General features: G+C 41.4%; 1 protein-coding gene across 1 annotated transcript in view; it reads right to left on the reverse strand.

Moving 5' to 3' along the window:
• frmd4ba (FERM domain containing 4Ba) overlaps positions 1 to 20,171 on the reverse strand; it is a 59,086-nt gene extending 38,915 nt beyond the window's left edge. Inside the window, exon 1 of the mRNA XM_036151974.1 lies at positions 19,875 to 20,171. The gene's annotated coding sequence lies outside the window, so the exon portion shown is untranslated. The remainder of the gene's footprint in view (positions 1 to 19,874) is intronic.
• Positions 20,172 to 23,612: the final 3,441 nt, after the last annotated feature.

Genomic DNA, 23,612 nt, shown 5'->3' on the forward strand with positions numbered 1-23,612 from the left:
ATGTGAAAAGGTAATCTTTCATACTAAAAAGAAAAAAAATTTAACCACAATTTCTTTTTTGCAGCAAAGAAGCCAAATGGAGGGGTTGTAGAGATCAACAGCTCAGGTGGGAGAATCTGTTGAGGTGGCATCTATTTGATTTGGAAGAAAACCCAGCGGAGGCCGCAAAGGACCTGAGATTGGGACCAAGCTTTGCTTTCTAGCTGGACGACAACCCAATCTGTGTGAGCCTGAGCTCACTAAGAGGAATGGGCAAACATTTCAATATCAACAGGCATAGCTGCCTAACCTGACTCCGCCAGATAGATTTGCTCCGCATATCCATCTGGAAACCTTCCGTTGAAGTAATTTTGGGAAGGGGCGAAAATACTGGTTAGCTGATTGGCCTATGTTGGTGATAGACAAGCCAAATAAACCAATCAGATCAATGAAGCATATGACGTACTCGTCAACATGCTTCGTCAACGCTTGTAACAGAGCGACGACGAAAACACAACCACAAGCCAAGCTGCTCTTGCTGCTGCAGGTAAAGGTTCGTTAGCTCAGCAAAGAAATACTCTGTAATTCCGATAAAACTTGCTTGATAGCCACGCTAACTCTAGTTTCATCGGCTGAAGCCGCCATGTTCTTTAGACTGAACTGTCGATCTTCTCGTTGCGTCACACCTCAACCCGCCTCAAAGCCAACGCTGATTGGACGTTCGTTTGGTGAACGGCTCCAAATTTTCTTTAACGGAGAGTAGCCAGACTGATCTGCGAGTGAAACCTTGAAAGCTCGCGAGATCAGGATGGTCTCACGAGGCTAATAGCTGCCAGAGATACATCCAGAAAAAAAACTTGTACTTGCAGCAAAATTGTATTTAGACTTTTAGGTCTAAATACAATTGTATGCTGGAAATTAGAAAGCCCTTTATTCTTTTTTTATTTAGCTACACAACAATGCGCTACTTTGTGTAGTTCTATCACACAGAATCCCAAAAATATACAGAGAAGTTTGTTGTATTGAGATAAAATGAAACATCTCCACGAAAATGAAAGCATTTGTGAAGCCCTGTACTCATTTATTATTCTGGCAGCTTTGCTCAGAGATAAAATACACCGTCTAATTATCTGACACCATCCATTGCCTTTGTATGTGATTATACGAGCCGTCTCCTGTCTCCAGCCTGGCACAGAGGCAGTCAGCACTATGACTTCACGCTGTAGTCATCCTAATTGTTGTGACTCCCGCGGCAACACACAAGCCCCTCACTTAAAGGTCCGTCCTCCTCAAAGTGTCCTCATACTGCTCTCACATGCACTTTACCCTCAATCGTTGTGGATACGGTGAGGGAGTTGCTCCGATGTTGAATGTTCATCCTGCACTACCCTCCCTCTGCCAGTAGGTGGGGAAATTGAACGCCACAACAATTGAACACTACAACATTCCCTCTTTGTCCCTGGGGGACAAAGAGGGAATATGCACTGGAAATTGCTGAAAATTGAACAGTTCTCTCTGGAGTGTTTCCCCCATGTCCTCTCTGTCTACTATTAATAGGGCTTTGTGTCACTTGTGGCTGAAACTGAAGGTTTCACTTAGAAAAAGACCTGCAGGTTGTTGCAGCCATGCCCTGTTCCGTCCCTTTAGGTTTAGAGTTAATAGGTCTGATTCTGCTGGGAATACAAGGCAAGACACGGCAGAAGCAACCGTGCTGCAAATATCATCGGTTTCTCATCCTGGGGCATAGTTTCAACACCGCGTTCCAATTACCTTGTACAATAAGTGTCTGATTAAACGTCTAAGTGGGGGCAAGGCCTTCCAGGGAACGTAAGCAGGATCGAAGAGCTAAGAAAACGGGGGTGTTGGGGGGGGGGGGGGGGGGGACAGCTGTCATGCACACGGGCCTGCAGCTGACGAGCTATATGCCACATGCTGAGACTGCAGCTGACACCCTGAATGGAAGGCATTCTGCGACTGTATGCCTGACGCACAACACGCTTGCCGAGCAACTTGTAATGCCCGCTCCGCACGGCAACGCAGACGCATGCATGCTTCTCGTGCTTCCCCGCAGATGGACACAGCTGCCAGAGATTATGATACCCCTTTGGAGGATGATTTGTACTCATGCATCATAGATGAATCCAAAGATTAAGTTCATTAAACATGAAAGAAGGCGATCATTGCTCATGCATAGAGCCTATTTACCTTTTCTATGGGCTTCGCAGAATATAACCTGAATCTTCTTTTTTTGTTTTGCTCTTGTTTTATTTTTTTCATACTATCCATTTTGTCTGGTTCCCCAGCTATTCATTTGCCCAAAGCCATGAGACTGTATAACTGAGCCAATAAGGAAGCCAATTAGTATTAGGTTTTCATTCTACATGCAGACAGAATTTTTTATTTTTTTCCACATCTGCTGAAGAAACCGCTAGACGTTTTAATTGCAGCCAATCAACACCATGTGATTAAGCTCCTTTTCATAAATGAATGGAGACACGTGAGAAGCTCATTGTGTGTGTGTTACGGAGGTACAGTCAGGCTCAGCTTGTGTGGCTAGGCGGGGGGTGGGAAAAGAAATTAAAGACAGAGAAGTGGCTTCAGGCTGCCACCATCCACCTACTGGCTCACGGGCGTCAGCAGGGGTATCGCTCGTTGGCTTCTCTTGTTGTACATGACGGCGCTCGGGGGCGCCCTGGAGGCCAGGGGCCATGACTAACCATGTGTGTGCATAACCCAGATGCTGTGAAAAGTAGGAGGTCAAAGAGGGGGAGGACTGTGGGTGGTGGGGTTACAGAGGCCACGGTATCAGCCAGCAGCCCTGTGGTGTCTGCCGCTACAAAACGCTGCCCCAAGGGACCGGGGCTTCCTAGATTAGACACTTCTTGGAAGGCACATCAAAGCCCGGGTCAGAAGTTTTTGATATCACATCTGAACGAAGGGGGAAAGATGTTTGAACTACATGGGCGTTAAGATACTGCAAACCAAAGGAGAAAACCATAGGGATGTTCAGACAGGAGACAATACTAACTGAAAATGGGCTTCAAAGCTGGAAAATAAAATGTTAAAGATGCACAATGGGACATTTTCCAGATGAAGCCAAATTCCAGTTGGACTGACCTGTCAGAAATACAATAATCAGATCTATTACAATCATTAGGTGCGGATGTTGCAGGGGAAGAGACTCAAAAATCCCTTCCAGATCATACTTTTTTCAGTGATATACATGTTTTTTTTATGCATTCCAACCAACTATTATACACCTGATCCACCTCTGGTGGTAGTCATAACACTAAGAACTTCAAAGAGAAATGCACATCGAGAGCAAATTGATCCGTCTCAACAAGTAACTTGTGTAAAATGACGTCTTGGAGTGTGCTGAGACAGAACTAGTGACTGGACTTAGTCTCACATCAGCTGCTGCACAGCTAACTGGTGCACATAGAGTATCATGACAAAGGGTGATCCTCCAATGCTCGACAGATCTGAGAAATCCCTGGACCATCAAAATCTAATGGAAATCCGAACATGTTCACAAAGGTGCGAAATTTAGCTTTATATCTAAAGCACTGAATGCATCAGAACACCCTGCAGAAGAACCAGGAGAAAGAGCTCAGCCAGCATGCTCTGGAGCAGCAGATCAACTTGTATGAAGTGAAGGGACATTGAGAAAAAAAAGAGGGGTTGTATTTACTTGTTTATTGCATAATCATGATCTGAAAGGGGCTGCAATTAGTTATCACTTAAGTGTTTAGAAATAAATCCAGAAAAGGCTGTTCACTGTACCTTTACAGTTTGGTTTGGTTTGTACCTGGAACAGGAGCCATCTGCCACAAGACGCTCTGGGGACGTCTCATCGAATTGGTGAAGGAGCAATTTGACCTGGAGCCAACTTAATCAGATACCAGGAAGGCTGAATGCATGACAGCATTATTTGAGTCTTCAGCCTAGATCGAGACTTTAAAGGTCCCTTTCATTTTAATATTTAACAGAAAAGCTTAAATCTATTCTGCAGTCATAGTCCATGATTAGAAGGGTCAAGGCAGAGGATCATATCTGCGCATTTGCGAGCCGCTGGTTTATCACTCTCAATCCAATTTACTGGACATATAATCACATCACTTACACGGCCTTATCCGACCACATGTTGCACGTCTGTGTGAGACGCCACAACAGATGTCCAGAGTTGTACACTACCCGAGCTTTCAGTCCTCGTCCTTCGAAGACACCCTACAGGACCAGCGGGGCTCCCGCGGGCTTCACTTTAAAACCGGGATTTGTGGTCTTTTAGGGACAGTTATCGGTTTCCTGTCAGGGTTAGGCCACCCGTGTGCCTGACATCCTCTGTTTATATCCTGCTGTGTGAACACAAAAGCTTCCATTGGGCCTTAAGTCCTCAAACCTGCTGTCACCATCAGAGGCACAGTGTAGCAAGAGTCAAGGAGGGTTTTGAAAGTAGAGCTTGTTGCGCAAAAAAAAAGCTTGAAAACAAGAGCATCTGTCCCAGCTTTTTCTGTCACTATAATGTTTTATTCATTCAAGTGGCTGTTTGCATATTCAGACTTATCCTGAAACAGCTGCTGCACTTCCAAAGGGCAACATTCCTTATGGCTTTTCAATATTTCATGGGTTACAAAGTACTCAACATGCAAACAAACTCAATGTTTAACCAGTTGAAACGATCTGAAGAGTTGCTGTAAAAACCACGGAATAATTGAAAGCTGTTTTGACGAAAATGACCTGCAGCGCAGACATTTTCTAGATATTACTCCACAACTCAGTTGTGGAGTAATGGCTGGCAGTTTATCTATAATGCTTCTTCATAACTCAAGCAGTCTATAAAATGAATAAACAATAAAAGATGTCACGCTTAAACTCATTATGAGGACTAAAATCTATACCATGGGTTCCATCACACATGGTGGTGTGATGGTCTGAACGTAAACAGGCCAAACATGCTTGAAAGCACTCCAATGTGGCTGAAACAGAACTTACATATTAAAAAATACCTGATAGACTGCTCTGGTAGATTTATTAAATGCTTTTGAAAAAAAAAAAAGATTCTCACCAATGACAGTTCTCATTAGTACAACAAACACAACTGTAGTTTGAGGACTTTCTGTCTCATCTTTCTTCCATGTGCACTGGACACCTGTTCTAACTGCTCCCTACCCACCATTTATCAGTTTTCTATTCCAGTCTCCACACATTATTCTGATGTCATTCGTTTCTGATTGATGATGGTTAAAGAGAGTCGCATTACTGACTTTGCTGTTGTAATGTCACAGCGTTTGCTTGCCGTGCTTCTGTAAGTCACACCCACAAGAAAACAGACCTGTATGGTTGGGCAGTCCCATACATGAATACGTGAGTTTCTGGCTTTAAGGTATATGGTTCTACACTAGGGCTGCAACTAGTATAGATTGATCAACTTTATTGTTGACTAATCTATTGATAATTGTTTTGATTAGTCAACTAATCGAGATGCTTGTAAAAAATTTTTTGACTCACCCGCTCTTGTCTACACACCCTTGAACGCCTCTCCATTGCCTCTTGTTGTCACGCTCCTTTATTAGCTTTATAAATGATCCTCCATAAAATATTAATTTAAATTCACAGCTCTCACAGTAGCTGCGACAATTGTTGCCATCTTGCTTTCTGATAGTTCTGCCGTACTGCTGGCAGATGGCACAACAATGTTTATGTCGCTCTGATTGCATCCGGTTCAAAGTTCTTTTCAGGTTCAAAAAGGATGAAGTAAACACTATCAGGACAAATGCTCAGCATAGGTTGCTTTATTTGAAGATCAATATGTTTTTTTTAATGTTTTTTTATGGTGATAGTTCATGACTAGGCCCATGTATGTACATGTCTCTGGGTCTAGACAGCATAGAGCAAACTTTCAATCCCTCCCCTTGTTGTTGCACAGTATCATTCAGCTTAGCATCTAAGCATTAGGTGATGAATTCACTGACCTTTTACCTAAAAGGAAATGATAGATTAAGAGGTAGTCAAGGTTTGGCCTCTAGAAGAGGACGAGTTATCTTTTTTTTCCCAAGAAGAAAAACAGCTGTCAGCAAGGAGCGTGAGTTAACATGTCTGTCGGTAAAACAAAGAACCAAGTGCAGGCTTAATAAGTCTGCAACTAACCAGACCAGAAATTCACACCATTATTCCCTTGCCTCCCTGGTTTGCATCTTATATGTGTTTTTATGACGTCTTGGCATACTGTATTGACGTCAGTGGCAGATTGCCACTTATGTAAAAAAATGCCTATATAGGCCCAAATTTGTTGCATCACATAATTTAAATAAAAGCTCTTATACTTAAAGTGACAAGCAGAGGGCCTTTGATTATATCCACAATCTAATTTTGCACAAACTCTCATTCTGCATCGAGGAAGCTTCGTTCCATGAACTGCCAAGTTCCCCACGACCTGTCAAACGCCTCTTATTCTGTCTCGACTGCCTCTGATTTCTCTGGTTTCATAAATGTGGGTTACTCTCTGCTGCTGGTGCCGTTATAGTCATCTGTTTCAAATCAGCAGCAAATGTCTGACGCAGAATTTTTACAGGCAAGTTTTTGTAGTGGAATTTCTTTCAGGCGAATTTCTGCAGCTGAATTTCTGCAGGTGAAATTTTTGCTGCTAATTTTAAACACATTCATGAATTTATAAGTCTGTGTTATAAATTTAAAAGTCTGAATCTAATGAGACTAGATTTCTTCCACATTCCCCTATGAAGCAAAAACTAAATTAGCTCTGCTAACGCTACAAGCCAATACTATGATACTGATGTTTGAGAGCAACATAAATAGATCAGTGAAGATCCTGCATCTGCAACAATAATATAGTAAACCTCTCGGACAACATAAGCTAATGCTAGCTGTTTAAATATTAGCTTTATGGACACGGACAGCCAAATGACAGGTTATGATCGTCTGAGCATCCCCATCGAGATTAGCTTTCCAGGGGTGCGGTTCCAAATCACGCAACGTTCTTTTGTACAGCTGCGTCAACTGACACAGGACAATGTTCATCAGCTGACAGGTAATGGTGGAGCCAGGCTGAAGCTCACCAATAGAGCAGAAAATCATAAGAAGCCATAGCTACTCTAGTTGATCACAAAAAAAATAAAAAAAATATATCATGCAAAATTACCAGAAAGACAGGAAATGTGCAGGGCTGCTGCTGAACACATTTTGCAAGAGCCAGATCTTTGTTTATACTGTAAACATATGTTTTGTATGCACCAGATTCGTGTTTGTTACGAAAGTTTATTTTTTGTTATTTCTTAGTAGTCAAATTTATTTGTATAAACAGTAAATTTACAGGCAACTAGTAGGACGCTGTGGCACACTTAAGCAATTATATTAAAATTAAATAATTGCAAGACTTAATTGATGGTAAAGTCTTCCATAAAAATGATTAACACTTAAAGTGTAATCTTATCTACTGTTTTGCCAAACAGGCAAAACAAGGTCACTTAAGTTGTGTTTCTTGTCATGATTTAGGTTTTTGTTTGCTTTGTTATGGACTAATTAGCTTCCACTCTCCAGAATCATCTGTCACCAACCAATCAGCTCTGTCCACAGCTAAGTCTCCAGTCAGCCCTGATCAGCTCTACCTGCTGCCAGTAATTACTGTCAACTCTGCTCACCTGTTCACCTGCCTTCATGTACCTGCCTCACTCACCCACTCACTGCCAGATTATCACCCCACACTTTTTTTCTGTCCAAAGTCTGGTTCTGTCAGCAACTCCTGGTCTATCTACAGTGAACATTTCCAACAAACCTTTTAAACGGAACTCAGTGTTCGGCTGAACTTCAGGTTCTTTTCTCTAAACGAGGGCTAAATGATCCCCCCCCCCCCAGCATGCGCGCGCACACACACACACACTGAGGTGTAAATTGCACAAGATTGTTATATTATTATTTAAAGTGACCACAGCAGCAGCCTGTGATGTAAGACGGCACATAAAGTGATTGAATATAATGAATTATTTAAATACAAGACTAATGCTCGACTGAGGTGCAGTGGTGTGCATCTCTGATCAGCAATTTAGCATTATTACAGTTTGTAGGAGGAAGCTGTAGATCCATCTGGTGGTTCTGCCTGTTATGCTTCAGAAACGTTTGGCTGACGGCAGCAGTTCAGTGAGTTTATGGAAATGGTGTGATAGGTCCCTGACAATGTTCAGTGCCCTGCTCCTGCAGCAGCTCCAGCAAAAGTTCTTAAACATAAAGCTGGTGATCTCTGTTGACCCCCTCAGCTCCCCTGACTATCCCCTGCAGGGCTTTTTTTCTGATATACTGGAGCACCATGAGAAACAGTATGTCAAAACGCTCTCTACCACACCTCTATAAAAGGTCCTGAGGATGCTGGTGGGGAGAGAAGCATTCTATGGCTATTTATCTTAGACATGAATAAGGTATACTTAAATAACTTCAGTTAACTTAAGGAACATATATTATGGATCAGACAGCCAGGTATGTATGGAAACCCAAAATCCAAGCTGGACCCAGTGTCTTAAATAGGTTTATTCACAAAAAGAGCCAGAGACCTGATGCGGGCAGGAAATCTCTGCAGGACGGCTGAGGCTTGGTTCAAATCTGGGAGACAGGCTTGGGTCATGGACGGAAGTCATAACAGGGCAGACAAATCCAGGAGCAAGGAAAGCTCCTAGCCATGGTACAAATCAGGGTCATGGTTCAGAAATCAGAGGCTGTGGTGGATGTCCAACAGGGCAGGAAAATCCAGAGATGTGGTCGGGACAAGGTAAACAGGCATAAAGAAATGCTGGGTATCTCCTAGCAAAAGCTTTTGAGAATCTGCCGCTGTCTTCTTCTTCTTTTTTTCCTTTGATTGGGGGATTGCAAACAACTTAAAGGGTGCTTACCGCCACCTACTGTACAAGAGTGTGTAGCTTTAAAGTTCCACCTACTATATTCTATAATTTTTTGTTATGTAAAAATAAAAACCTGCCGCTGTTTTCCTCTCTGAGGAAAGCTTATAAAGTGCAGGAAGCAGGTGTCTGATATGAGCATGATTGCAGAGCAGCAGAAAAGCAGCTTTGCAAGTGCTGGAACAGTGGCAGCAAGAAAACAGCAAACAGACCAGATCCTGACAAAATAAACAGATATGCAGCCGCCATGTTTATGAGTAGAATGTAGTTTGTTTCTGCATGTGAAACAAAAGCAGGAAAGGACAAAAGAGCAATGTGTGGGTCCAGAATGAGGGCATATATTAGTAGAGGCTCAAAATGACTTTAAGACTTAAGCGACAATATTATCTAGTTTTGTTTTAAACACATATTTCATGCCGTAATACAGTGAGAAGATTATATTACCATCGGAATCTAATGTCGATCCATGATTCATACTAAACATGTCAAGTAGAAGTATCCAAGCCTCTTGGCAGAACAATGGATGTCTGAAAATAAATTAATAAACACTTTAGCAAAGTTGTTAATTGCTAATTGTTGAATTACATTGGGGTGAATGGTTTTTAAATGCCCAAATTCATTTTTTTCCCCTTATATTTCTGCAAACACTTGCACCTTTGTCCTTGTGCACGATTGAAACCCGGTCAGAGTGGATCAGCAGGGAGCTCGGTTTTGGTCCACAGGGCAGGTGATAATGACTTTCCACACTTCCCTGCTCCTCCACGACCTAATCTCCGATGTGACTGCAGCCGGATGATTTCTGGCCTTCTAAACTGCAGACGGTAGGAGATGTGGTGCTGTTGTGTTCCACTAAGAGCAGAGATAAAGCCAAAGCTGGGGTGACACTACATTGATGATGGGTAAACAGCCTTAGGCGCTTAAAGGTCAGAACTGGAGAACAACAAACCATTCAAAACAGCCTGGAATATTAAAAGACAGAAAACCAACATAAAAATGTCTTCCCAGAGCATATTCACGGTCTCCACATATTCATCCCTTCAGGCAGGGCATGTATGAAACATTCACATGGGGTTTTACGAGCTGTGCACTATTGATCATGGTGGATATGAGGCTGCGGGGTACGTCTGCTGTGGAGGCACGGTTGTTGTTGTTTTTTTTTTCCAGACAGTGGACCTCTTTTTTCAAGCCTGAGAGGGTAATAATAGTAGCTCCGGCCTGGAACTCTCATCCCCTACATGCACTCGTTGGCCGTGTGGGGAGCCTCTTTCTGATCAGCACAATCAGCCTTTTAAGCACAACCTCTACACCACCTGCTGTTACGTGAGCAAAAGTGTGTTTTCAAAAAGAGAAAAGAGAGACACGAGAGTGTTCACAATGGATAAATAGATGGAGAGAGGCTCACAAAGCAGCACAATGTCGGAAATGACCGCTCCCCATCCGTCTCTCAAAAACCTTTCAGGCGAGGCAGCCGCAGCACAAACAGAGGCGGTGGACGCTCCTGCATTGTTGTTATTTTTGTTTGATCAGCCTCACAGCATCAACTTCCCAGTCACAGAGACCCGTGAAGATGTGGAGGAGGCGAAGAAGCCAAACAGGGATATCCTGGAGTCTAACATTAAATCCAGATTTATCAAGTTCACGCCGTCCTCTCCCCGAGGCGGGATGTGAACCCACTTGAAGAGAGGCGCTCCAACACTTTTCGCTGATGTATTTTGCTTGTATACATTTCACCTGCTCATCTGTGCTGTAAAGAATTTCATTTACAGTGGCATGAAAGTATAAATGGGAAAATGAAATTAAACCTGACCCTATGTCAGAATATTATTGTCGGCCCCTTGTTAAATCAGGATTTAACTGTGATTAACCACTTTTTTTGGTTCAGTTTTTCTAGCCACACCTCGGACTGTAAAATCAATACATGACTTAAATAGACCTTGTTTGATACCATGATGTGGACAGTGACATCTCAAAAGGCAACACGTCATACCCTGAGCTAAAGAAGTTCAAGAACGGAGTACAAACAAAGTAATTAACATGAATCTAGAAAGGATTACATAGCCATTTCAAATTTTTGGGACAGTAGGCTTCAACCACAGTGAAAGCCATTATCCACAAATGAAGACAATTTAATTCAATTCAATTTTATTTATATAGCGCCAAATCATGAAACATGTCATCTCAAGGCAACTGAACAGAGGTGAATTTTCACTCCACAGGTCACAAAGTAACCCTGAACCCTGAATGGGAGATTTCAACAGGAATAACCATTGCTGTCCAGTACAGATACATCTCATCTTTTCAAGAAAACGTTGTGATGATCCCCAAGACTTAAAAAATGTTTCATGGACTGACAAGAACAAAGGGGAACTTTCTGAAAGTTGTCTCTTCTGGTACATCTGTCATAAAACTAACGCAACATTTTAGTGAAAGAACATCATCAATGAAACATAATGGTGGTAGTGTGATGACCTGGAGCTGCTTTGTTGGTTAAGGCAACCTGTCCTGTTCAGTGGAATGATGAATGTATTTTCGAGCAGCAAACCCTGAAGGAGAATGTCAAGCACACTTAGGTTATGCACTAGGAAACGACAGGAAGCACCACATAAACTCCACCTCCAATTGGGCTTTCACAAATGATGCCAAATCGATAAATTTAGAACTGCGCGTATGCGCTGCAGCTATTTCAGAGTTAGGCAAATGTTGAGAGGTAACGCCTGAATTTTTTACTTGTAGAAGTCAAATAGTGAACAGATCCATCCCACATATCACCTCAACGGAGATATTATGGCAACGACACACACTGCTGTGTTAGAATGTCCAGAGTGAGTCACAATATGGTGATCGTGACCATATGAAGGGAGATTTTTATACATTCATTTCCTAATTCCTGAAGGAATACGGATAATGTCAATGTTGGATACGGGTTAGTAAGCGAGAGGACTTTACTGTGGGAAATATGACCAAAGACACCTATATGTGCTTGCTATATTTCATTGGTATCATTGGTATTAAGGAGCCAAAAATGTAATGTCCAGACCCAATAAAAACGACTGCAACTCCTTTGCAAGTACATTTATTTTACTTTTTCTAAGCGGAATGAAAACATTATCATTATCATGACATCCCTCATCATTGCAACGGTAAACACGCCACACATTGCACACTTGCGGTGAAACAGTCTATGAAATGGACTGGTGGTCTATTCAGCCTGTAGATTGTCAGCAGGGGTGTTTATGTTTGTACAAGAGTGTCACTGGTAGTATTCTGCTTAATATAAGTGACTTTTGGCTTGTTTTTCTCTAAAGTTGTTTCGTGTCTCAGGAGTCGCAAGTTGCGTTTTTTTGTTTGTTGTTGTTTTTTGGGCTTGGCTTCTTTCCAACAGAACCCCTTTTTCTGGTTATCACGCCGCACAGCAAGAGCCAGGCCAAAATATCAAACACCTTTTTTGGTCCTTACTTGTTTCCTGGGCTAGAGGTTATGTTTAGGACTAAGGTGTAATTACGGTTTAGGTTAGGGTTAGGTACATACTGGTAAAGGTTAGCTTTAGGGTTAGGCCATAGAAAAGGTTGAAAATGAATGGAAGTCAATGGAAGTTAAGGCAAGGTCCTCAGTACGTATTTAAATCAAAGATGTATGTGTGTCCTTGTACTAGCAACAGAGCAAGAACACCTTTTTTCTCTTTTTACTAGTAAAGTGAGGACTTTGATCTGGGTTAGGGGTATGGTTTAGCACTATGGGTTTAAACAAGAATCTCTGTGTTTGTGGTTAGGTTCTCAACAACAGAAATAACTCTGTAAAAAAAAAAGAAAAAGTAAAACCAAAAGTTAAAAATCAAAAGTTCATCATTTCCAAGTTGATCAATGGATCACCAATACTAAAACATTCATTCAACTTCATTAACTTAATCCTGTTGGTAAACAAAAGCAGCACAATTATGCAAAAATACAGGTACATTCCTTTTTTGAAAAAAAAAAAAAACAAAAAAAAAAAACTATATTGTCATAAATGCTAATTCATTTCTATAGACTGAGATGTGTTTTCATTTTAATCATTAAACCACAAATCCTTACAGTAGGTAGATTCTAATAAATCACAAACTGGTAGCTTCCACTAATCTGAAATGGAAACACTAGACAGCTAAAATTGTGATTTATATCCTCATAACAGTGCCCAGAGAAATTCAAGTTCCTGGGTCAATAGTCACTGAAGCACATGGATAACCTATGAACCTATCCTTTTGTCTATAAAAAAAGTACCTCATAAGGTCGCCGGATCATTGAATTTTAAGGTATATTTATCCAAGTCTCTTTTGGATAAAAAAAAAAGGCCTAGAGGAATTCCTATCCAGCTGAGAGGCTCCTTCTAGGCCTTTACGTTTTGCTATTTTCTGAGGGAGCCTAAACCCACAAAGCAAACCTGAGTATCCCCATAGACTCAAACAGGAAATTTGGAAAATCCCTCCAATATCAAACAAAACGTGCAACTCCTTTAATTTGTTGGATGAACGTCATTTGGTACATATATTTTATGTTCTACCATTATCAAATCTTTCATTTTGAAACGAAACAAACTGGAACCATTTCCCCCCAAAGCTCCGTGTTTAGCGTAAATAAGATCCAGACTCTTTGTTTTAGTCAGGATGTCCTGTCTACGACACAAAGCAGACATGAAACAGGGAAGAGAAAAGAAGTGTCAGCTCACTGCTGAGCTGCTTCACGGCCAAAGAGGAACCGATTCCTCAGATAACTTTCACAGCGAGCCTTGTTTGCGTGGTACTGCTGCAGAGAAACACAGGAGGAACCAAGAACAACTAGAATGTAAACGTTTTAATTTTATTGCGAATGCACACAACCCCTTTGCTCAGCTGCTAGTACATTCTGAATTGATTTTCACTCCTAAGGCTATAGATTACCGGTGACCCACAAAGACAGTGACTAGAACCCCCACCCTACCCTTCCCAGTGCCTGACCCCGAATTAGAGTTCAGACAGGAAGCCTAAATGGGCTAATCCACAACATCTCTGTTGGTCCAGCTTCGAAGTCCTTTTTTTCCCGTTGTGATCACCTTGCTTTTACTTTTAGTCGAACAAAATCATTTGTTGTGATGGAGAAGTTCCAGAAAAAGAGGATTAGATGTGTTTACATGTACATAAGTAAGTGGAATAAAGGGAAGATCAGAATAAAAATGAGTAATGCAAACAGATCAGATGACTTTAATGAAATTGTGTTCCAAAAGAGACGAGTGGTTTATGCCGATCATTAATCCGAACAGCGTCCATCTAAACACTTGTTCCGGTTATGTCATTCAGACTGGGGCAAATAAACTGTGCTGACTGCACATGTGCTTTATGTCGCTCATCCTGTAACGCAGAAAGACTAACAGCATGTGTTGCTAAGCCTGTAGCTGCAGTAGCGAGTGCTTGGAACCTGCCATTCTGCACGCTCAGAAAACACAGGGTGAACACACTTCCTCGCTAGTTTGTATATGCAATTGTTCATTTTCCAGGTTTGTTTATATATGATTGTTCTATAAGATTTTGGAGAAAAAATAAATCTGATTTGTTTTTAGCACAGACAAAAGTACAATTACTTCGTACGTGCTTTTTTTTAAAGGGAAAATAGAGGATTCTAACACATGTGACCGTGCTTTTATTCTGAACAAAGCCTGGTGCATGTAAAAGTACATCATGGTCAGATTAATTGATTTTGTGCCCATATAATAGATTCCTTTTTTTTCTTTTTAACTATTGACTCAAAATAGAGTATACAGTATATCAAAGAAACAGCTGTTTAAAAAAAGTTTAATTAATCTAATGCAGCACAATTTTTATTTTTACTGACTTTATGCTCTCCACCCGTTTCTCTAAGTTCTTCTGTGCAGTAAAGCCCGAACCTGCTGAGGACTTTCACCATCCACTGGCGAGTGCAGTCGTAGGCCACCATGCCTCTGGACTCAGGTGAAAAACATGCGGTACATTGTTCTGAACAGAATTTATCAACCACATCTTCTAGAATATTGTGTTGTAGTCCATGAAGTCCGTGTGTCGATGTTGAAACTCAACATCTATCCACCTTATTTCTTAAAACCATGATGCTTTAGGTATATTTAGATTTGAGACTCTCAGACCAGCATTCCCACATGTAAACAAATAGTCTCTCCCGCGGCAAAACTGCATTGAGATATGTTGGAATGTCAACTTTTAACCTTTAAATATATTCACAGCTGCACCTTAGGCTTCTAAAAATAGGCAGGCTCCCATGTAGAAATGGGCTCTGATTAGCATCATATATAGCTGCTTTGTATGGAAAGAGATCAGAGGTAAACGTGTCAATTAATTTGATACAACTGGTGGTTTTTTTCTGCTTTTAATTATGCCTTTAAATCACTGAGAGCTCAGTAATTGTGCATTTGACTATTTGACCAGAATGCCACATACATGGCATCTTAACCATAAATAAAAGATAATTTCGCCACTGATCATTTCTTAATAAAAGCACACTTGATCTGGTCTCAGCAGTGCTGTTAAGCTGTTTCAGGTGGTGACGTTTCTTCCTTAGTGAATGTTTGCAGCCAATTGTGACACAGTGAAAGGGTTTTCCTCCATTGGCTTTTTGTTGATAAAGTGAACGGGGAAAACACACCTGAGTCTCGAGTTCTCATCTTTTGGTAACCGGTAGAAAAATAAGCGACTGATCACAGGACTAGTTCTTTTCACTTTGAGTGAATGTTTAACAATACTAATAAACAGACATGTCCAGCTAAGCCCCATGTGGAGCTCGCAGGAGTCCGTAAGTGTGATTATCAAAACAGACAAAAAAGGACAAGTTAGCTAAACTGCAAATCAATTACTTGACAATACAGCTCATTACATAGGAATAGCTGCCCAAACAAATTGCCTTACTGTAACGTTTGCAACACAATGAACAGCCAGAAATTAATGCATAAAAAACACAAGATCTAGGCACAAACGTTTAGCTTACTGTGGCTTGACTTAGTGGAACAGCTGCTTCACAAAGATTATGCAAACATAGTTAGTTAAAAGAATCTGTTCATTCAAATGTCCAACTACTTATATTTAGCGTTGGTTAGCTTGCAAATCAGCTGGTTCTTTGTGGCAGCTTGCATACACGGACAATGGAGGCTGGCTTCAGTCCAACATTCATTTGACTGTTTAGTTTTGTTCTTCAGTTAATTTGCTTGTATAATAGTAGAAATGATCGTATGTTAACCACAACAGTTATCCGTCCAATCTCTCTCTCTACCCATTAAATAGCCTATTGAAGGGTCAAGGATGAGCTGCTGTCTGTGGGCAAGAGACTGGGTACACTGTGGGCCAGTAGCTGAATTTTAGAGCTGTGTCCAGATATACAGCTTAGTTTTATGCCTCCACATTTGTATATTTGTATCATTTAAAGCTTAAGATAAAATTACATTGTGCCACTGCATATGGAAAGGTTACTCTAGTATCTGTATTCTTTTAGTGTATTTCTGAAACGGTATAGTATAAATATCAACAATATTTGTGTATGAACATTACATTTTAAAATGTGATCTACATGAAACATTTAGCATCAATGATGAACCCCACAATGCACTTTACATTGCCACAGACTGTCTATTAATTAGAAAATCTCTTAATGTGCATATAAAGACTGTTAATTATCTATAAATAACCTCTAAATGATATGCTGTCAATACAACTGTCTTTATATCTTATAATAATCAAAACTGTTATTAGCATTTCAAATTATCATTCTTCCTTTTGCTGCACCACCACCAATTAATAATATTCTAAACTGTGGTTATTACTGCTAAAATTGTATATTTTGCAGATTTTATTGAAGACATGGTATGAAAATTCTCCTTTTTATTCTATTTTATGCATTCCTTAATTATATTGTTTTTGCTTCTGTGCAGTAATTAAACGCACCAAGATTATCATAGTATCTGCGTATCTAGCCTAAATCAATGCTTTTATAAGAACAGGCGGAAAGCTATTGGGAGCCAGGAGAAGTGACTCTTTTAGATGAGCCAAGCTGAATGATTTGGATCCTGTAAAAGAGCCGTGACTCTCATCACTAGTCTTATATTGTAAAAAGAATTCTCAAGAATGATTAGTTCCTACTCCAGCGTTAAATATATTTTAAGATGCATTAGAAACTTGTTTTAATCCTCCTCTTAAAACCAAGTTTCTCATTCAACTAATCTCCCAATTTTTACCTTACAGTGTCATCTGACACAGGCCTTGATCAAAGGCTGGATCTTTCTGGGTGGAGGACCTTTACACACATAACCAGTCCGACCTGAACTAAGCAAGTGCTGAATTGTGCAGACCAGCATAGGTGCTGTATCATATAGCCAAACAGGTGAAGGCTCTCATGCAAATCAGAACAAAGATCCTTATAATTACAATGTGTGGGAAAGCGGACGAAAATGCTGATGAACAACTTTTCACAGTAGACAGGGGCTTGAAAAAAGGTGGGAACGTGTCGCCGGCTCAGGTCACACTGCTCAGGTCGGGCGTTTCTGCTTCTAAACACGCCTTCACAGGCGAAAACCTTGACTACCATGTGCCAAACTGAGCAGCGGCGTTGGAATAGCCTGTGATGGTTGATAGCTTTATTGAATCGGGAGTGCTGACCTCATTAAAAAGCAGAGGAACATCCCAGACTGAGAGCCAACACAAAAAGCAGCGCTGCCTTTGCGGTTTGTCCCTCTGACAGACAGAGAAAGAAAGAAAGAAAGAAATGCGGCACATGTTGCTCCTATGAAGCACAAATTCTATATAGTCACCGACACAAAGAAAGCAGGCCTGGGCCTTTGTTCAGTATCTTTGTCTCACATCTTCCTGTCGCTGGGTTTCCTCATACCGGACGTGTAGCTATCAAGACTCAGATGAAGCAGTGAAAGGAAGACAACCTCTCCCTGAGTCAGACTAAGTCACCACAAATTTTTCAGACCCTTGCAAAAGTATTCCTACTCCAAAAAATGATTCACATACCCTTGATATATCTTATGCGGATCTTATTTGATAGATCAACACAGAAACGTGCACAATTCATATCACTTTAGGGGGCATTTTCAGCAGCAGGTCTTTTGACTTGTCTCCACCAGCTTTGGACTTCTACAGAATTATAGGTTTGCACATTTTTTTCCCCGCAAAACAGCTGAGATTTTCAAGTATTTCCGCAGATTCTAAACTGGCTTTAGGGCAGGGCTTTGACTGGGCCATTCTGACTGATAAATACACTTTGATTGAAACCATTCTATGTCTGGTTGTGTGGTTAGGGTTGTTGTCCTACTCTAAAGTGAACCTACATGCCATTTTCAAGTCTTTCCAGACCTCTAACAGGGTTTGTTTAATAATTTACCTAATTTAGTTCCATCTAACTTCCCATCAACCATAACCAAACTTTTCTATTTCGGTGTCATTGAAAGCTGCGCAATGTTTTAAATTGTATTCTCTGTAGTAATAGCAATATATGCATAAAATTATAAAAAAATTGCTTGAATGCAACATTTGGTTGGATGTTGTTTTAAAAGTGTCATCAATTAACGTTCTGCGCGGCAAAAATAAATGTGGCCGATTGGATGGACATTCACTGTCAGCTGATGCCCAGACCTGATGTGGATTTTTGGTAGATAAGATGCCAATGCTCAGGAACAGGGCCGGATTATCCATAAGGGCCAGTGGGCCAGTGCCCAGGGGCACCAACCATGGGGGGGCACCACATGACACATGGTTTAAAAATATATTTTTCATAAATTGTTATATTATTTACTTGAAATTGTTGAAAGACCATGCATTATTTGTTTTGTGAACACTAATGTCACAATAAATCAAATTTTTTTTCGATTTTAACACTTTAAAATGAGATATTTGAATATTGCTCACTGCTCATATGCCTACATGTAGTTGTGTAAGTTAGTAAATAGTAAATTACATTACAGAAATCCCCTTGATTATGTCTGATGTTTTTGACCGGAGGACAGCACGGGTAAGGGGGGGGGCTTTTGAGGTATAGTGCCCAGGGGCACCACATTGTCTTAATACGGGCCTGTCAGGAAGGATTTGTGGGCATTATGATGGAAAATAAAGAGAAAAGTTTGGGGAAATGTAGGTTGATTGTGATCAATATCATATCATGTAATTGACCAAAATATTGCAATTAAATGTTTCTTGAAATTACGAAGCTATAGCCCCACGTGGTACGTACACTGGATCTTATTTAAGGGTATTATGGTAAAGGGGGCTGAATACTTAAATGCAACACACTTTGGTCTAATTTTTCTTTCAGTGCATAATTACTTTGCGTTAGTCTATTTTATAAAATTGCAATGACATGAACTAAAGTTTATGGCTGACACGTTGCAAAATGTGTATAAGTTCCATGGATATGAATACTCTGGAAAGCCACTGAATGCGTATATTCTGAGCGGTGTTAGTGTTTTCCTCTGCCAGAGGTGACACAGGATATCACACGGCGGCTTGTCCTATTGTGTGTTTTGTCCAGGAAACAGGATATTCAGACAGAGAGGAGCAGGCCAGCTGACCATAATCAGACTTTCATTGGAAAGGGTCCAGGAGAGACTGCCTGTTCCTTCTTTGTTTAGTAGTTTCCACGCTCGTCCTTACATTTTCCAAAATAAATAGGAACAACCAATGATGCGCATGGCACTGGTGTTGATATGTCAACACTTGATCCGGCTGACATATAGCCAGCAGGAGTCAGCTAACCTGTAACCCATGTGGGCTGTAGTCTCTGGCTTCATATCAAACTGAGACATAAAACCTTTTCATAGTAACTGGGGAAAAAAAGTGAAGATGAATGAATTTGCACCACTTGGCGTTTCAGGAGCTCATCCATTGTGAGCAAAGAGTGAAGGAAAGCAAAAAATAGTGTAACAAAACGATTCTCCTCCAGATTAACAGGGGAATTAAACCCAGGCGCGTTATTTTTCAGTGGATATCAAATAATCGGAACTGTTTCTCACCTTGTGTCTTTTGTTGTGATCTGATCGCTCACACTTGTATTGTCTGGCTGTGGAGCGCCTCAGCCGGCGCCGGTCACTCACTCAGAACCTTCTCCTTTCACACAAAAAACACCCAAAACAGTTTAAAAAAAAAAAAGCTTCCCGCAGTAAAGTGCTGGGTTTGAATCAAGAGCCTCTTCCCCGGAGGTAAACTGGTCCAAGTCCGAGAGCGGAATCTGTTGCCTGTTCGGCGTGAAACGCTCCGCGGAGACCCATAGACTCTCATCCCCCGCCAGCCCCGCCTCCCTCCCTCCGCGCTCCCAGCCTTCCGCGGATGGGACAGTTGAATGTCCCTCTGCCGCCGCATCAACGCAGCGCCGCTGGCCAATAGCGAGGCGCTCTCTGCTGCCCAGACCCTCCACTGGCTGATGGGAGGAAGGACCAAGAACAAAGCACAGCAGCACACACCAACCAGCGCGGATAACAGGAAGCTTTGGCTGTCAGCTTCAGCTCCCTACCTACCCATCTATTTATACACCTTGATTTTTCTTTCGCATATTTTTTTTGTAACATTAGAACCACAAACCTCACTGGGATTATGATTATGCAGAATTATTATAGAACAACACAACGCAGGAAATAATGTTTACCTCAAGATGTGTTAAAATCATTGTATAAAGTGTTGTAAGAAATGTTTGTAGCCAGTTTTAATGTCCAATAACTTTGGGTTTAATATAAAATGTGACATATAGTTAAATGTTTAATTTCTTATACTTTGTATTTTTATTGTCTATATTTTTAATTTTCTGTCTTTTTTCATTTTATATGAAGCTAGACGTGTAATTCCACTTTACCCACTTCTATCTATCTATCTATCTATCTATCTATCTATCTATCTATCTATCTATCTATCTATCTATCTATCTATCTATCTATCTATCTATCTATCTATCTGTCTGTCTGTCTGTCTGTCTGTCTGTCTGTCTGTCTGTCTGTCTGTCTGTCTGTCTGTCTGTCTGTCTGTCTGGCCATTTTGCATTTAAACCAGAAGCAAACCGCACCAGAGTCCGTTTAGAAGCAGACCGAGACCACCTCAGAAAGTGACGAACTCTGGTCCGTTTAAAGCGATCCAAATGTGGCTGGTGTGAATACACCCATAGAGTTTTGCACCTGGGCCAGAACGTTGACTCTTCTTATCTGACCTGGCACCTTCCTCCATGTGATTACTGTTCCCACTACATGGCATCTTGCAAATATGGTTTCATGTGGCTTTGTTCCACCATTAGATCTGCTGATCTGGGATTTTGAAATGCAACCATCTCAGGTTTACAGATAATTTTCCAGATAAACTATCCAGAGCAGTAGCATGCATATTAAAAAAAGCCAAGACTTCTTAATGTTAGAAGTCATTGTTACAAGCCATTGATGTTATGACTTGAAGTTCTTCTGTGTTTTGACTTTGATAATTTTCTGATTAAGTCCTGCCCTGATTAGTTCTTTGTTCATTATTATTAAAATGGTGTTGCCATACAGGTTCCTTTCCTTGTGCTACTTATTGTTTGGTGTTCAGTTCATTCTTTTGTGTTTTACTTTTACATTTAGACTATTTCCTGTCTGATCTCCAAATTTACATTTTCCCTTGGGTTTATTTTTCATCTCCACTCATGTTTGTCTTTTATACTCTTCTCTGCTGCTTTCTTTTGTCTCGCTGTTCAACATCTCCTCTGATTACTCTGTCTTCTCTGCCTCAGCTGAAATCCACTCCTCTGTTTAGCTGTTCTGGTGTCTCACATCCCTCAGTTCTCTACTCCTGCCTCAGTATATGTACTTACTGGTTTCTTTTCCTCTCCACCGGATCCTTCTGTTACCATGCCCATTCTTTCCTAGCTGTTCAGTCCAGTCCTCTGACCATGCTCCACGCGCCATCCTCCGTTCTCCTTGTGCCAGCCTGTAAGTTTTGTATTCCTACTTTTTTCATTAAACCATTTCAAATCTCAAATGCCATGAAAGTCAGAGGAGAGCAGGCAGGCCACGTTGAGATGACAGAACGGTAACAGTAGGTCATACTACTGGTTACAACCGAGGTATGTAGGCCATCTCTGCGTGTAGAACATGTGGAATATTAAAACAGAGGCGTTACAGCAGCTGGGACATCTCCTGCCAGCTAAAAACAGGAAAACTGAGGGTGCAATTCAGATAGGTTCTCCAAAATTGGACAGTAAGACATTGGTAAATGTTGACCTGGTCAGACGAGTCTTGCTTTCAGCTGCACAATTCAGATCTAGGCTCCATACGGCCTTAGTTCACCTGTTCCTGCTGGTGGTGATGGTATAACTGTGTGGGGGTATTTTCTTGACACACATTGAGCCTTAAGTACAATTTCAACACCACAGCCTGACCATGAGCCAATTGTGACCATAGTGTTCCCATCTTCTGATGGCCTCTTTCAGCAGGATAACACAAGGTGGGACAAAGAATGAAGGCAGTTCTGAGGGCAGCATGGGCTCCAAGACCATATTAGCTAGGTGTACCTAATAAAGTGGCCAGATAGTGTGATGGTGTTGATAGCTCTGCAAAGCAAGATCTTTCAGCTCAGCTCCTTCATCACTAAAACAGACCAGAGCAACGATGGTTGCAGGGGGAGTATCAGTCCATCCATCTCCTGCTCCATCCTTCCATTACTCATGAGCAAGGCACCATGGTGCATAAACTCCTCTGTCTCTGAAGTAGAAGAATTATCCATACTGAGGTAGTATTTCTAGCTATAAATATAGACAACAGATGCATCTACTCTCCATTCCTGATGTTTTTGTCTATTAGTCCATCTGTCAGATACATAAAAACAGTGAAGAGAGCGAACTGAGAGCAGACACAGTTTTACAAGCCTATATTAAAAAGCCTTTCGTTTACCACTTTAAATAGACGGCCGACTTTCCAGTGACTGCACTAGAAAGGAAAGGAGTGCCACGCTGTTGTGGCCTCATAGTAGACTGAACAATGGAAAAACCCTGTAATCCACACAGAAAGGAAGTAGGAGGGATGAAACTGTCCAGAAGTTGGGCGCAGAGCGAGGACAACAACAGCTTGACTCTCCCTGCGTCTATGACCGCCGCGCACACGCGAGGAAGGGAGATCCTGAAGACGAGAGCAGAAGATGAGTCTGAGCGAAAGCCGGCCCCTGATGCTCACACCTAAATGAGTCACCCCGGGGACCGCCCCCATCCCCCTCGCCCCTTTGTGATGGCGGTTACTGCGAGCCTGTGATTAGGCTCACCCAAGTGCCATGTGTGCACCACGTAGCCTACAGCCCCCCCCCCCCCCCCCCCCTTTAAACATGCACTGCAAATCTGTGCTGGGCCTCACTCAGCTCCTGCTGAGATTAGCCCTGCAGCTATTGTCCTGATGACACTTCGTATAAGCTATTAAGATAGTGCAACTGCAGCGTTACATCGGTGGACTCCGATTTTTAAAGCAGGTCTGGCATCGTGGTGCTCTGCTTAAACTTAAACTGAGGCGAGAGCAATGTCTCCAGAAAGCTTCCTTTTTGCACCTCTCTAATACATTTCTATATGAGATTAAACGGAAAAGTTTTTTTTTATTTTTTTTTATTAGTTTATTTGTCAGGGACAATGCAGCGCACATTATTACATTCATAATTGTAATAGGCAGAGCCATAACAAAATGTGTAGATGTGTTGCATGAAAGGTTTCTAGCCTATAGGCTAGTTTGCAACCCCAGTCCACAGTCAGGCCTTTATAA

Source organism: Fundulus heteroclitus, chromosome 20, assembly GCF_011125445.2.
Source record: "Fundulus heteroclitus isolate FHET01 chromosome 20, MU-UCD_Fhet_4.1, whole genome shotgun sequence".
Taxonomy (NCBI): Eukaryota; Metazoa; Chordata; class Actinopteri; order Cyprinodontiformes; family Fundulidae; genus Fundulus; species Fundulus heteroclitus.